Source organism: Marmota monax, unplaced genomic scaffold, assembly GCF_021218885.2.
Source record: "Marmota monax isolate L192 unplaced genomic scaffold, Marmota_monax_Labrador192_F-V1.1 WCK01_AAM20220418_F8-fsc00123, whole genome shotgun sequence".
NCBI lineage: Eukaryota > Metazoa > Chordata > Mammalia > Rodentia > Sciuridae > Marmota > Marmota monax.
This window is the reverse complement of record NW_026692159.1, coordinates 3,378,993-3,391,538: the sequence shown is the minus strand read 5'-3', so window position 1 is coordinate 3,391,538 and position 12,546 is coordinate 3,378,993. Positions and strand designations below refer to the sequence as shown.

Here is a 12,546-nt window from a genome sequence, read left to right as displayed (position 1 = left end):
AGAATTAAAGCACTGTTTTATTAATGAAGAGGATTTAGTTGTGTAAAGGAAAATATCATAGAAAAACATTAAATTAAAAACATCAAATATGAGAGAAAATTATTGAAAGAAATAAAAATGGATTGGCACAAAAAACTCAGTTTTTTCTTTAAAATATTTAAAAATATAAGATGCAGTTGTCTTTACAAATACTTCAAGACTACCTAAAATAAGAGAACTGAACTTTGATCAATACTGCCAGTAATTCTAGTGTTGTTGACATATATTTTAGTGAAATTTTATTATTTACAGATTAATGTCAAAAAGTTTGCTCAGAGTTATATATGATATGTGTGTTGACAATTATTGTTTACGTAATTGAAATTAAGAGGGACAGCATAGAGAATATACTAAATCTTATGGGATAATACCAAGAAAAAAACTATTAATCTGCATTCATAGACAATGGCAGCTGGCGAGCACAGCAATGAAAAAAGTTAATATTACAAAAAAAAAGGAGGATCCATCAGAAACATCATATATAAAATATTGGCTAGAACTTGACCACTTATTGGTTTTGAATGCAAGAAATTCAAGAAATGGCCTATAAGAACTTTAGTAAAAATAAAAACCAAATGATAGACTCAACATGAATCTAAGCAATAGTGTCCCTTGAGATTTTAAGGGTAATATTCTATTTGGTATGAGACTCTTATTTGACTTTTAATATGAATATGAATGTGAAATAAATTATCATTCATAGAACCCTTTAAAATATACTTCACTTGTTGATTTTCTAGCCAGAATTCATTGTAAAATTTTCATTATGGTACAAAATTTTAACATATAAAAATGATGATTTTTGCCATAATTTAGCATATTTCACAAGTTAGAAAATAGAAAATCTGTCTAGAAAAAACTATGTTCCTCTACTCCCATCAAAGAGTGAACTGCTCTTAATCCTTGAGGATAAACAAGAGTCAAGAGTATTTGGATTTGAATCACAACCCTGTTTTGGGAACACTTTATAGTGCAAAAGCAGTACTTTTATTTTCTGTGCCTTAATCTAACAACAAAGAGAGAAAAATTCTGTCTTGTCATCTTCCTTTCACAGGGGCTTTGGATAATGATAAGTGTTTTTAATCTGATATCAGTACTTGATAACATGAAAATAAAGTTTTATGATTAAAAGCAAAATCATATATCTTTGGAATGAAGATTTTAAAAATTCAAATGTCTTTATTATTAATATATTTAATATATTGTTAATATAATTACCTAGAATGTGGATACATTGAATTACTCTGAGTAATAATCTCCTTTGGTCAGAACAGATATCATTTTTGTGACTGGGTATGTGAAAAATAACTTCTAACATAGAATGATATTCTAACAATGCATCTATCACAGATTTTTCTTATGTTCATTAAATTTGTGTGCATACTTGGCATTCAAAGATTTCACACCCTATACTTACTGTTTTGCATATCCTTTTAACAAAACATGTTAAGCAACCTTTCTATTGTGATTCTTAAGGATATTTCAAAAATAATTATGAAAGATGTTATACCTGCCCACTAACATATTTGCTGACAATAAGTTTGGTCCTCTTAAAATGTTAAGGTGGTAGAACACTCTCAAAATGTAAAATCAATAGCTGGAACATTTTCACAGGGCATACTAGCTAAGCCAAGTATTAGAGATGAAAGTTAAAGATGAAAATAGACACAGAATTTGGTGATTTTGTTGTTGTTGTTAGCTATCCTTTCCTAAGTAGAAGGATATTCCAGCCAAATTATTTTGTAGAATGAATTTATGTTAAGTGTATCTTCTTTCCATTGTTCCTCTGAAGGAAAATTAAAAATTTATTCAGTTGATTAGAAAACTCAGTGATACTGACTCCTCAAAACACAAAACTGTTTCTCAGGAATGCAGGAGACATTTGAATGTTGAATTTTGGTGTAAATATATTTCTCTTTGATAATAAGTCAATATCTATGTTGTATGTATATAGTATTTTTGTGTCTCTAAATAATAGAGGTAATTTGAACTTTAATATCTTTGTTTATATTTACTCTGTGATTTATTTAGCATTTAAGCATATTGTTCAAAATAATAATAATATCCTAAGTTCAAAACGCATCAAGACAAGAAAAAAGTACTGAGAATAAAAGTTAAATACAATACCCTACCAATGATTTTGGAAACAGGAGAATATGTCTTATTGTCTGCTGCATTATCCATATAATGACTTTTTAATTTACTTTGTGAGAGTGTGTATGTGGGGAGAAAGGCTTTTATACATTTGTAAAAAGTGGTGTCTTGACATCATGTACAAGTAACAATCTCAATATTAACAATGGCACAAAATTCCTCCTTAGGTTCAGAACACCCTGGTCATGTTATTGTGACAGAATTTTTCTGCAGCATTCTCCATATCACTTGAACTTACTGACCTATTTTCAAGAATCTCCTGAGATCATACGTGAATTTTTACAATTGGCTTGGAAGGGAGGCAATTGAGTTTAAAATGAAGTACTAAAATACTCCCCTTCTTACTGAGCAAGGCAACTTTTAGAAAATATGTGCTGGGACTAGAAGTTGCCTGGCAACTGTCTAATAAATATTAGCATATTAGTGGAGGGTGCCTGTGTTGACTGTTCTTCTCTCAATATAAAAGACTTGCTAATTGACTTTTCAGTAGTGTCCTCATTAGTATGTATTAGCAAAATGGTGATTCTGAGCTTGAGAAAAGATTATCATGATGCTGAAACTAGCAAAATACTGAGAATTTGCAAACTTCAACAAGAATGGTGAAGTTATATAAGCATTTATTAATTAATGCTGCTTTCAGATAAATAAGTGAAGTCAGATATTAGCCAGTTACTAAGGTATTAATTTAACTAATGCAACTGATGCTCCCCATTTAGCTGAGCACATACATTTGAATAAACTAACCCCTCTCTCCCCCTTTACACTTCCTATGTTTTCAGTTGTCCTGTCAAGTGTAGTCTGAAAATATCATATAGAAAATTCCAGAAATAAAAATTTATGATTTTAGAATTGTACACCATCTGAATAGCATAATAAAATCTCATACTTTCTGATTCCCTCCCAACTAGGAAAAGAATCATTCCTCTTTCCAGAATGTGCATGACATATACATTACCTGACTATCTTTAACATGTTTCAACACTCCAGGATTAAACAAAGCAGATGATCCTGCTTCCAACATATCTTCAGAAGGTGACTAGTAGCCCATGTCACCATATCTAAGCATTAATTTTACTTCATCCCATCATATTGGCTTTGCATAATTTCTCATTATCTTTTTATAAAGTATGTGGAATACACTGTGGAATGGCTAATTCAAGCTAATTAGCAGTGTGTTGCCTCACAGCTTCACATCATTTATTTGTGGTGAGAATGTTTAAAATTTACAGTCAGTAGTTTTCAAGTATATATTGTTATTAAGCATCCTCACTAAGTTGTACAATATACCTCGTGCATTTATTTCTTTAAGAAATGTGGATATATTAAAATAAAATAATTTGAGAGAGCACATTCACATAACTTTTATGACAATATTTAATCTTAATGGTTATATCTTATTATTATTAGTTATTGTTGGTAGTCTGTTGTTATCCCTCATATATAAATTAAATTTTGTCATATGTTTTTATGTGTAGGAGAAACTTGGTATATATGTAGAGTTTATTCACAGTTTCATGTATCAACAAGGAAGGGGTCTTGGAAAGGATCTCTTACAATAAGCGTGTTGACTATAATTTACTAACATTTTAAAGTAAAAATTGAGACTGGTTAGTTTTCTAAAGTTTGGAATGTAGTATCACAATTCTTCACTGACCACAGTACATATTAATAAAATATGTATTTTGAATTAGTTTAATATTTATCAAATATAAATTATGAGCATAATATAAAATTTCAAAATCACTAAAGGGCCTAAAAGAGAAAAGAACACTCCTGTGCATCCTTCCAAAATAATCATTTTCTTATATCATTTAATTCTTTTTTTTTTCTTTTGGTGATGGTGCTGGAGATTAAAACCAGGCCTTGTGCGTATTAGGCAGACACTCAACCAACTGAGCTATATCGATAGACCTATCATTTAATTCTTGCATTTACTACCACATTTCCAAAGAACTGTTTTGATTGCCATGTTTGTATTTTTCACATGCATTTATTATCTATTGACTTCCTTTTATTGTACATAAGAATTTAGTTGTCTTACTTTGTTTCAACTTACTTCCACTTTAAAAACCATATTAATCATATATAAAACTTTAATTTACACAATAATTATACATATACTGATGGTTTAATGAAATACAGTATAATATTTCAATACATGCATACAATGATTAATGATCAGATCAACATAATATATATTGATCACCTCAAATTTTGTGCATGTGTATATGTGATATCTCCTGTAAGCTTATCAATTATCTTAGTTAGCCTTTTTGTTGTTGTGACTAAATGACCAGACAAGAGCAATTTTAGAGGAGGACAAGTTTATTTGAGGGCTCATGGTTTCAGAAGTTTCAGTCCATAGACAGCTGGCTTCATTCATTGGGGTGCAAAGTGAGGCAGAACATCATGACAGAAGAGTTTGGTGGAGGGATGCAAATCATAAGACTCAGGAAGCAGAGAGAGAGTCCACTTGCCAGATACAAAATATATACCCCATAGCCACACCGCCAGAGACCCACCTCCTTCAGCCACACTCTTCCTGCCTTAAATTACTACTCAGTTAGTCCCATCAGAGGATTAATTCACTGATTGGGTCAAGGCTCTCACAACCCAATCATTTCCCTGTGAACCTTCTTGAATTGTCTTACACATTAGCTTTCGGAGGATACCTCACATCTAAACACAAACATCAATATAATTCAATTTCGACTTGGTGAAATTAATATTCACTAGTTATATTTATCAGGATTATGTAATTTTTTTCACAATTAACACACATAAAAACTATAAATATATTTTCTTTTTGTGCAACTTCTTCTTATATCCTAGTGTTAGTATTCCATCTTTTTACTGGTTTACAGCAATTTAATTTAAATAATATTCAGTATACCATATCCAGAAGGGTCTTTGAATACTTGTTCATCAAACATTCAAATATATAAAATTATGGATCTTTTTTTTTTCCTCACAATGACTTCTTTCAGCCATCCCTGGTCCTTCTGTTCTAGAATGGACTTGTATCTATCAAAGATGATGACTTCCCTTCTGTTCTCTCTTACACAGAGCCCACATTTTTAAAATTACCACTTCCCTCTTTGCTTCATTTGTCCCTGACTTTCTGGAACCCATATGTGGCTGGCAAAATTCTTTGATAGCCACCCAAATTTTTGGTCCCTCATTCTAGATATTCACTTTGTCTCAGGTATTCAATCAAATACTAATCTAGGTAATTCAGTAAAAGGATTTGGTGAATATAATTAAGATTCCAAATCAGTTGACCTTAAAATAAGATTATCAGGGTAGGTAAGAAAAAAATCATAAGAACCCTTTAAAATTAGAATTTTCTTCAGATATTCATAAAAGAGAAAGTGAGAGATATGAAACATAGGTTGGAATATAGTCATTGTTGCTGATTTGAAGATGGAGATCATGTGCTAAACAATCTGGGAGGTCTCCAAAACCAGTTGCTGTCTGACAAACAGCAAGATAAGGGGGATATCAAAGCTATAGACCTTAGAAACATTTTTTTTTTGCCAATAACTTTAATGTTCTGGAAAAATGTTTCTTCTTAGGGCTGTCAAATAAATCAGTCTTTCCAAAAAGCTTTATTTCAGCCTCCTGAGACCCAAATCATAGAACCCAGCTAATAAGAGCATAGCCTAGCTCAGCCTACTCACCTATGGAAAAAATGAAATAATAGTTATTCTTTTAAGCTATTAAGTTCATTGTAATTTTTATGCAACAATATGAAACTAACATGACATATTTCATCAATTTACATTGAAAGTTCATAATTTCTTAAATGCCTAAAACTAAATTTGATATCATGTTCAATGTATATCACATATGCAATGTTTTTCTTTTTCAACATATTTTGTACTTGTATATCAGGATACATCTAGCATTCACATATTAAAATGGTTTGCTTGGGTATGTTTGTTATGAATGTTTTTATGATCACTAAGGTATGTGATAGAATATTTACAGTATTGATTAAACCAAAGATTAGACCCATCAAAAAATTAAATCTAGGAAAAAATTCTGACAGCATCAAGTTGTCATTGTCTTATCTTACATAAGTGATTTAATTCATCATTTAAAAATACCTATTACATTCTATTCCTGTGTGGGGACACCAGGATTAACAAGATTGTGCTCTCAGAAACCAAAATCCCTTTCCTGGTGGTTTAATTAATTGCACATTTTAATAATTGCACATTTACTGAGAAAAACGATTGCATAGAATGCTTATACCTTTTTTCAAGTAGTTGAACAGTGAAAAATTAATCACATAACTTATTGCTTTGACTCTATTATGTTAAACAATCAATTCATTTTTCCCTTTCTGAATTAGTTTGAGAAACTAACACCACATTTCATGCTGTGATTTATGTTTCTTCAGAAATGAATGGAAAACACTCTAGTTTCTGAATAAGTCATTTTAAATAACTTTAACAAATCTATTGAAAGTTTGATGTCATGTTTGATAAACAAATACATAAACTTTCTCAGTGTCCCATTGCTCTAAATGTAAAAGTTGTGAAATCACTCCTTTATACTCTCCAAAATGGCAGATCTGTTTCATGAATGGTAATGCATGTTTTAAAGTATGAACAAACTTCATTATGTAGTCCTAGATAAATAATGGAACAGAAGGCTAATGCTTAGGCTGATTCTGCCCAAAATAAAATCCATCTGTTTACTACCAATTGCAGCATGCAATTCAGCTTTATTTGAATAGATCACAAACTATATTTGAGGCTTTCTATATCCACTAATAGAAAATACAGGTTAATGCCATAGTAAGACTTTGTGTTTGGTAAAAACATGTTTCCAGGCAAACTCCAAGAATATACTCTCTCTCAAATGTGTTCAACTCAGGGGCTGGGAATAGAGCTCAGTTGGTAGAGTTCTTGCCTCATGTGCACAAGGCCCTGGGTTCAGTCCCTAGCACCACAAAAATATTCATTAAATCCAGAAGTGGCCCATGATGAGATACTTGTAGATCTTCCTAAGCAACACTAATCAATAATTTTGTATATACAGAACCTGGAGGTACTTACAAAAAGAAGCTGATGATTAATCTTTATATAAGAGGAAATGAGATTAATAATAAAAAAAATTTACATTATATGATTCCTTATAACTCTGCAGATGTTTTCTTTGTGGCCATTATAAAAGCATGAAGAAATATAGCTTTGAAAATTTCAGTTTTAAAACTGTTTCTGACATAGACATTTACTTAAGAAGAGACTTCTGTGTTCATATTATATTTGATACTTTCAAAAGTATATTTTGATTAGCCTTGATCAACTTTTTAGGATTTCTCAAATACCCTCCACCAAAGGCATATTTCTTTTCTCTATATATACCTCTATTAAAGTCTAGTATGAGTTCTGCTCTCTCTCTCTCTCTCTCTCTCTCTCTCTGTAGAGAGCGAGCTAGAGAGAGAGTGAGCACAGAGTGAGCACAGCCCCAGTTGGAGTTTGGGGAGAAGTTTTCAAGAGGTTCTAGAATCTCTTGGATTCTGGACCATCGGGACTCTCTTCCAACATGGAGCAAAACGGCTCTTCAAACGGGTCTATGCTAGGGAATCATATGCGCAATCGCACTAAGTTCACCAAAGAGCAGCTGACAATCCTCATCAACACCTTTAACCAAATGCCTTACCCCATTATGCTACCAGACAAAGACTTGCTTTGGAAATCAATGTTGAAGAGTCTAGAATCCAGGTTTGGTTTCAGAATCGCAGAGCTAGATCCTTCTTCCAGGAGAGACGAGAACTTAAGGAGGCCCTGCAATCCAGCCAAGGCCCTGGGCAAGATCATCTTCCAAAAGGGACTCCCAGTGAACAGATCCGACGGCCCCGCACCACCTACAGCCCCACTCAGCTGTGTACCCTCTTCAAGGCCTTCAAGAAAAACCCCTACCCTGGGATCCATTGCAGAGAACAGCTTGCTAAGAAAATTGGAGTTCCTGAGTCGAGAGTCCAAACTTGGTTTCAAAACAGAAGATCTAGATTATATGTGAAGATCAAAAAAGAACCTGATGAATCCTTCCAAGGAGGCCAGGGACAAGATCGGGGACAGAGTTCGAGGTATGGAAAGCCCAGAAAATGGCACCAACTTGAGCTCTCATCATCCAGACACTTCTCAGAAGCCCCAGCTCTGACCACTGCTGCACTGGGAACCCCGCCTTTGGGGAACCTTCTGGATCCAAACTACAGTGGTAACATTAATGGTAGCCAGCTCCCTTCACAAATTGAAGAGTGCTTTCACATTCCTGGCTCTACACAACAGACACATTGCTAGTATGCTGCCTCCTCTGCCCTCTCTCAACTTCTGCTAACCATCTCTGTGGAGTTTTAAAAGGTGTTTAAGAAAAGACAGGAGCAGGATGTCTCCCCGTGAGCAAGGAAGGCAGGAAGCTTGCACTGGGAGAAATCTTTATGGTCTCATTCAGGCCAGAGGCAGAAGTCAACTCTGAACTCAGTTTGGCCCAGATGTCCTGCCACCAGCATCAGTGGCTCACTGAGAGGGTGACCAGTCATCAGTTAGGTGCCTGGAGATGCACTTAGAAATGACTGTGGGGGCAGATCTGGAACATTTTCAACAGAAGTCCAATGGCACCAGCATTGCCAGCAGCTTGAGCTAGAACATGGTGGACATAGACAAATCTAGAGTATTTGACATGACTTCAGCCTTCCTGGGGAGAGTCCCGTGCTGCAGGGACTTCAAGCCAAGCCTTCTGCAGATGAGAAAAGATGATAATCTAAGAGCTGGGGCCATAGCTCAGTTGGTAGAGTGCTTCCATCTCATGCATAAGGCCCTGTGTTTGATCCCCAGCACCACACAAGAAAAAGAAAAAAAAAATCAGAACTTTAGGAGGTAGACAGGCACCAAAGGCCCCGCACAGCCCTACTGAAGCAGCCTGGTATCAGAGTTCCATCGACCTTGAGATGAAGAAAATAAACTTAGTGATAACTTTTTTTACAGTCACCAGAGAAACAACAATTGATTCAGGAAAAGTCATCAATTGATGTTAAAACCATAAAATGAAAAATTGAAGGAAAAAATATGTATAACTTCTGGAAGAATTTCCTCCCTCAGACTTTTTTTTTGGAAGTTGATAAATAAAATATGAATATATTTATAGGAAAAAAAAAATTCCCCAGCAGAGTTGACATTGTTGTCTTAGTGGCTGACACCCCAGCCCTGCTTCTGCCTAGGATGATTTATGGAGGGCAGTTGTGGTGACCTTCCTACCTTTGCCAGCAGCTGATTTTGGAGCGAGCATACTTGGTTATTGAGGGAGTGACCTGAGCCTGGCCATGAAGACATAAGTGGAAACATATCTTGGGATTTTTAGAATGACTTCCCAGCTTCTCAGAAAGAAGCATTAGGTATCGGCATCTCCTCTGTCATTACTGGGATAGAACAGAACTGCTCCAGACAATTATGCCATAAAGGGACCAGCCTGAGGGGCAATGCCATCATCCTAAGAACCCAGGACAGAGGGATGGGTAGAACTGTTCCCTTGACCAGGCTGTCAATTCACACCATTACCAATCCAGGAGAGAGCTCTGTTTTAAGACTTCCTGTTGAAGTCTTCTTTAATCCCTTTGAGCCCACTTTTCCCATTATTTGTAGCCCAAAGTATGTACTTGATGCCATCATCACCAACACTTGATCTGCCTACCCTGCACCAAATTGCACATTGTGTTAATGACTATGGCTTGAGATCAAGTCTTGGTAGCTGGTTGTTTGCTCCATGTAAATTTAAGATTTACCTTCTCTGTGTCCTTTCCACTCCTCCAAAAAAAAAAAAAAAGTCACAAGTACAACATTAACCTGGTCAGAATAATTTGGAGGCAAACTAAATTTTTTGTAATAATAAAATACTATGATCATATAATAAAAAAAAAAAAAAAAAAAAAAAGTCTAGTATGAGTTCAAATTCAAACAATGGCTCATTTGCAAAATCATCCATAATCTCCAGCCCTTTCCTCTGTACCCCATTAGCACTTTGCTTAAACTTCTAAGAGAGCAGTTGTTTCTTTTATTTTTGCTTTGTTTTCAATGGTTTAACATTTCCCTCAACTCTGCAGACTGTATCTTTATTGAAAGCGGATATATGCATTAGCCAAATCTGGAACTTTTGTAAAATACTAAATGGTGGCTCCATAAATATCCTGTTGATTTAAATCTTAAAAATTAATACATTCTATTTATTATCTGGGACTTATCAACCAGTACACCATAAGGACCACTTGCTTCCTTAAAATGATAAAATGGTTGAAAAACATAGGCAGGCATGAGTGTCCTTTGGAGCTAAATGTAGTCACAGTCAAAGGACTCATATGGATAAAAAGAAAAGTTCTAAATTACTTCAGGGGAAAAGAGAAGACTCATTAATGCTGGCTTAAGGTCATAATAATAAGAAGACAGATATGAGTTGAGTGTATGCCTCAAGAGTTCATACATTAGAACCTTAATCCCTTAACATGGTGGTGATGCAAAGTGCTCACTGTAGGAGGAATTTGGATCATGGATATTTTTTTTTGCATGAGAAACTGGATTAGTTTCTACAAGAACGGTTTATTATGGAGAAAATTCATCCCTTTTTAAACACTAAGGAGTCACCAGTATGTGAATGCTGTACAAAGTTTCTGGATATGACTAATGTATATATCTGCTTTCTAGAAAGTTATAATCTACTGAGTTAAGGGAAATGTGCATGACTAAATATAAAGCAAGGATGAAAGAAATATCCATTTCTCTTACAAGTTCCACCATGAATTGAAGCAGAAGGCCCTTATTACATGGATGAGCTTGGACTTTCAAGTCTGAACTTGAACTTTTCATCTTCCAGAACTGTAATAAAAAAAACACTTTTTAAATAAAATTTCCATTCCTAAGCATACATTTTTTATTTGTTTTCTTTATCTATTCATCTCTTGTAAGATGCCTAACTTAGATATTGTGAATTGAGCTGCTATAAACATTGTTGATGCATCACTGCAGTATGCTTATTTTACATCCTTTGGGTAAAAACCAAGGAGTGGTATGAACAGGTCTAATAGTGGTTATATTCCTAGATTTTTGAGGAATCTCCATACTGCTTTCCAGAGTAGTTGTACCAATTTGCAGTTCCATCAGCAATGTATGAGTGGACCCTTTCCTCACATACTCACCAACATTTATAGTTATGTGTATTCATGAAAATTGCCATTCTGACAGGAGTGAGGTGAAATCTCAGTGTAGTTTTAATTTGTGTTTCTTTAATTGCTAGAGATGTTGAACATATTTTCATATATTTGTTGACCATTTCTATTTCTTCTTTTAGGGAAGTGTTTAGTTCTTTTGCCCATTTATTGTTTGGGTTATTTGTTTTGGGATTTTTGTTTTGTTTTCAGTGTTAAGCTTTTTGAGTTTTTTGTGTATTCTGGAAGTTAATGCTATAGCTGAGATGTGTGTGGCCAAGATTTTCTCCCATTCAGTAGGCTCTCTCTTCATATTCTTGATTGTTTTCTTTGCTGTGATAAAGCTTTTTAGTTTAATGCCCTCCCATTTATTGATTCTTGATTTTACTTCTTACACTTTAGGGTCTTGTTGAGGAATCAGTTCCTTAGCCTACATGTTGGAGTATTGGCCTACATTTTCTTCTATTAGTTGCAGGGTTTCTGAGTTTTTTGCAGGGTGACATATATGGGTTAATATTCAATCTGCTACATATTGATTTCCAGTTTTCCCAGCACCATTGTTTGAAAAGGCAATCTGTTTTTTAATGTATGTTTATGGCACCTTTGTCTAATATGAAATAACTGTATTTATGTGGGTTTGTAGCTGTATTTTCTATTCTATTCCATTAGTATTCATATATTTTTTGTGCCAATACCATGCTGTTTTGTATTGTAGCTCTGTAGTATAATTTAAGGTTTGGTACTGTGCGACATCCAGCTTCACTTTTCTCACTAAGGATTTCTTTAGCTATTCTGGACCTCTTATTTTTCCAAATGAATTTCACAACTGCTTTTTTTTATTTATATGAAGATCAATATTACAATTTTAATAGGAATGACATTAAATCTATATAGTACTTTTGGTAGTATGGGTATTTGGCAATATTAATTCTGCCTATCCAAGAATATATGGGAGATCTTTCCATCTTCTAAGGTCTTATACAATTTGCTCAGTCCTGGGCATTCTTTTATTTTTTTTTAATTTTTTTTCCTTTTTTTTAATACATGACAGCAGTGAAAAGCATCACAATTCTCATTACACATATAAGACAAAATTTTTCATATCTCTACATATAAAGTAGTTTCACACCAATTTATGCCTTTATACA

The 12,546-nt window shown here is 34.1% G+C and overlaps 1 pseudogene; it reads left to right on the top strand.

Annotated features, from left to right (window-relative positions):
* The first annotated feature begins 7,749 nt into the window (after positions 1-7,749).
* On the top strand, positions 7,750-8,505 carry LOC124076292 (double homeobox protein A-like; annotated as a pseudogene).
* The last annotated feature ends 4,041 nt before the right edge of the window (positions 8,506-12,546 follow it).